The sequence below is a fragment of the Branchiostoma belcheri genome, unplaced genomic scaffold, assembly GCF_001625305.1.
Source record: "Branchiostoma belcheri isolate BF01 breed outbred unplaced genomic scaffold, Haploidv18h27 scaffold182, whole genome shotgun sequence".
In the NCBI taxonomy this organism is placed as follows: Eukaryota; Metazoa; Chordata; class Leptocardii; order Amphioxiformes; family Branchiostomatidae; genus Branchiostoma; species Branchiostoma belcheri.
In genome coordinates, this window is record NW_017803291.1 from 223,855 (window position 1) to 228,368 (window position 4,514).

Consider the following 4,514-nt stretch of genomic DNA (forward strand, 5'->3'; position numbering starts at 1 on the left):
TTCACCACGCTTTTGTTACTGGTGAAAATATGAAATATTTTCTGAAATATTTTCTTTTCTGGCTATGATAATCGTGATACTGGGTAGGTTTTGGTTATGGTTACATTTGGCACTGTCCCCTCTCTTACAACACAAATGCGTCTCAAATTATTAACTCCATCCATCAGCGACTAAAAGACATTTACATCCAAACCTTCTTTAAAGAAATACACAATGACACCAGAGGTGGTCCTGCTAAAAACAAACTGAGGACCTATAGACTATTCAAGTTGGCCTACAATGAAGAACAGTACCTAAATATCGACAACACACGGCACAAAAACGCCGTCACAAAACTACGGATCAGCTGCCATAAACTACACATTGAGACCGGTCGACATAGCCACACTCCCCTGGAACAACGTATTTGTCGATACTGTAATCTAGATAGAATAGAAGATGAACTTCATTTCGTAGTAGAATGTAGTTTGTGTAACAGTGCGAGAATTGAACTTTATAGACGAATAACATCGATGTTTCCCCACTTTACACACCTAAGTAATACAGACAAATTCACATTTTTAATGAACTTAGACAAACCCTCGATCCTTAAACTTGTATGTTCTTATCTTTTCAACATCACAGAGAAGCGAAGAGAAGTCGAAATTATGTAACAGACTGTAGTGCTAGTACTAGATTGATCTTGTTGTGTATATATTTCAGTATTCAAGTTAACCTTTGTACCTAACCCAGTGGGTATGTTTGTACAATAAAGGTGTTCATTCATTTATTAATCTGCCATCACCCAGACATAGAGTTTGAACGGTCACACAGGAACCTTGTTTATTTGTTCTGCTTTTAAGACATTTAAGAATAGAACATACACCTGTCAGAGCTCCACGGTTGTTTTTCGGACCAAACTGCAAACATCGAGACCTTATAAAAGTCGCTTTCGCTCGACTGAGTTACAGTCATCTAAAGACAGGCTACACGAACAAGTTCCTTCTATTCTCTCATCGACGAAGTTTCATCATGAAGACCGCCATACTGCTCTTTGTGCTGGGACTTGTATTGGCTGACGGTATGTCTATATATCTACCACATGTTTCCTTTTGATTTGCTCTCTGTGCCCTGCATGTTATGATGTTTCCTTTTGTTGGTGTCTCACATGGGCTGGGCGGCAGGTAGTCGCATGGCACGTTAATAAATGTAAAAAAAGGAACTGGTTCTCCATGGTACTGAAGCGAAAGTTAAGGTTTTGATATCTGGTGCCCTGAAGCTGCAACGAAAATTGACTTTTACCTGCTACTGTTTGAAACCAAAAGAACAAACCACATAGGGTCTGGATGATAACATTTTGATCTATTCCAGCCTCCGTGCTTCCCTTGAGACGTGTCAAGGGAAAGTCGACTGGTTTGGAAAGGGCAATTCAGTGCCCAACAGGTGCACAGTGCTACTCCGGCAACTGTGCTTCCCAAATATCTGGAGGGGGCCAAACCCTGTGCTGCTGTGGCGGTGCAAGTATGCATATCCATGGTGATCTCGACTTCACCAATCCATACTGGCTTCAGCAAATCCAATGTACCTGCAACTATTAAAAGCTCTTCGACGGGGTATGCTATTAACCTATATGTATAAGATGTATGTTATGCTTCGGTCCCAATTGTAAAAAGGGCCCCAACGAGTAGTTCCCCGGTTGTGTTTGGTGCGGCCCCGCGGGACACCCTGCGATGCAGTTCCCGGGCTAGTTTTTTGCCCTGCCAGGACCCGAGAAGAGTTAAATTATGACTTAAGCTCTATCCGCTGACAAAAAAAAAAAACAACGTCGTTTGCCGGCAGTCCACCGGGACAATTTTTGTACGTCACAGACCAGCCTGTGACCGGCCGGAGCTACATCCCACACGGGCAGCTACGCAATTGGGACCGAAGCATTTATACGAATGCAAAATTTTTATATCATTATTTGGTTTTGATATTCCAAGCTAGTATTTGATTAGCTATCCTAGATAGCCAATTATCAACCAGTTTTTTCTTCATCCTTACAGATTCCAATCAAAGGCACGTCGAATTCGAAGCAATTGATACCTGGACGTTTCTCAACACAGGCCGTCGACGTCAGTATATGCTTTATGGTGATGAATATTAATAAATTCACCTAAACTTAATTTCGTTGTGTTTTTGTATCAATACTGTATACATTCTTATTTAGGTTTTGCCTGGCGTAGACTAACATCATCCACATCACGCAATACCTGTTAACATTTTGTTATTGTAAATCTATTAACGAAATGTTGTAAGAGGGTCTTAAACCTATCTTTGACTGCTTTCAGTGGCAGTAAACATTTTAGATAAAAAGCAATTATGTTACTATAGTTTGTGCCATCCCCCGTAGTATTCGCCAGCTCCCTAATGTCGCTAGCTACCACTGGGTCTGGACTTGATGACTTATGTACCGTCTGGTGATGACGTTACGTAATGAGCTAGCCCGAGCAGCGGGGCTACATTTGGTTTGAGCCTCATGGGCGACGGCCAATGGCGGGCCTCCATTATTCATGTGGCTTTGTTGTTATGTAAACACAGATTTTCAAAGTGTGCCTTTTCTCGGTGCGTTCTATTTTTAACAGGCCCTTCCACCAGTCGATAGGATGCCCAAAACATCTTTTCCGCGAACGAAATTTGAACGACGATATGCCGTCTAAATTTCGTCTCCACCAGAATTCTTTTGCGGGGTGAATAAATCGTAGAAATCGGCCTGAAAAGGGTATTAATTGGCCAGAGAAGATAGCCGGTCAGAGAAGCTCCATTTCGGGGAAATGGACCTTCTCTGACCGGCTATCTTCTCTGGCCAATTAATACCCTTTTCAGGCCGATTTATTCTCCCCGCAAAAGAATTCTGGTGGAGACTAGTCTAAATCGTCCAAATCAAGCTCCGAGAGCTCAGCTTGTGCGTCAGCCATGTTGACGATCTGTACACTGACTACGGCTTTATCAAGCACTCGTTAGCGTTCGGTTCGGCGTCGGAGATGTTGATGATAATAAGATAAGAATATATCTTAACGTCCGAACGGCCCTTATCTAATATGTACACACCCAAAAAGGGGCTTATAGGAGTAGGACCAATCAGCGCGCTCGTCCAAAATCTGAACGAATATCCAGACTCCAGACGTTTCATATGTCATCAAGTCCAGACCTAGTGGTAAGCTAGCGACATTAGGGAGCGGGCGAATACTACGGGGGATGGCACTAAGGCTAGGACACAGCGGCTGTTCGCAGTGAAAACGTCCGTAGCTGCGTTCTACTCAGGAACGGAACACAGACACATGGTTTCAAGATATCCGGTGTTTCCTTTATTTTCCACCTTATATACATGTTTCCTGAATATAATAAAAACAATGATTTTTTTTGGAAATTGTATTTCTCCTTATGTAGATAGTGCCAAAAATATATGTGCACAACAATATCAAAAATACGCAAAGACCATTCTATATAACCGCATATCTTTACATCTTGAGGAGCATCAACATAGTGCTCCTTGTGTAAAATCATCCAGACCTCATTAAAATACCCTTAACACATGATTGTGTATAGTATGGAACATTTTGCAAGATTGTCAAATACCGTAAGGAAAACCTTTCTATATACAGCCATAGGAATTACAATTCTTACCTCTCAAGAGAAAACAACCAAAGTGCAAACAAACTGTTAAAAGTCACAAACCACAAAAAAATAATGTATACTTTCCATAATTATATACCCCGTTCATTATTTATATAAACCTTCTACAGAAAATGGCACAAGTAGCATTTCCCCTATCTCAAATTCTAACACAGGATAAAACAAATAATAAATCATCTAGGATATTTGGTGCATTGAAGGCACAACAAGGTAAAAGGCAACTGGTTGTCTGACACCAGGGTGCCATACAGTTAGAGTCTCTTACGGTAACGGCAAGGTTTTAAAGAAGTTCAATTTTAGTACGATTTTAACGTCAACGTTGTAGTCAGACGTCCTTGCTGTTACATCCATGCAGAACCGTGCACTATCCAGAATCACGAACAGGCAAAGTTCTGGATAGTTCACGGGTACATCCAGAACCGTGCAAGAGACAAATCTACGTGCTTCGATACGCGGAGACTATCCAGAACCGTGCCTAACCCTAACCCGTTCAGGTATAGAACTAGATAGATACAATAGAGAGTATCAAGAAACGTGCCTGGTCCTATCACTGAGTGGGCAACCCTGTACAAATATGATGAAAAAAACCTAGCCCATTCAGGTTTAGAACTAGATATGGCCGTTCTGGATACGAAAGACTATCCAGAACCGTGCCTGATCCTAACCCTAACGCTAACCTATGCAGGCATAGAACTAGATATGCACAATAGTGAATATCCAGAACCGTGCCTAACCCTAACACATTCAGGCATAGAACTAGCTAGATGGGCACGGTTCTGGACACGATAATAGCTCCAAATTACGGTTTCCAGACGGCGAGGACTAACGCCGCGATGCAGACGAGCATGGCCGGAGCCAGA

General features: G+C 42.0%; 1 long non-coding RNA gene across 1 annotated transcript; it reads left to right on the top strand.

Moving 5' to 3' along the window:
• Positions 1–855: 855 nt before the first annotated feature.
• On the top strand, positions 856–2,232 carry LOC109467592. Its single transcript, XR_002140090.1, has 3 exons — positions 856–1,060; positions 1,351–1,592; positions 2,025–2,232. It is a non-coding gene; the product is annotated as an uncharacterized LOC109467592 (long non-coding RNA).
• The last annotated feature ends 2,282 nt before the right edge of the window (positions 2,233–4,514 follow it).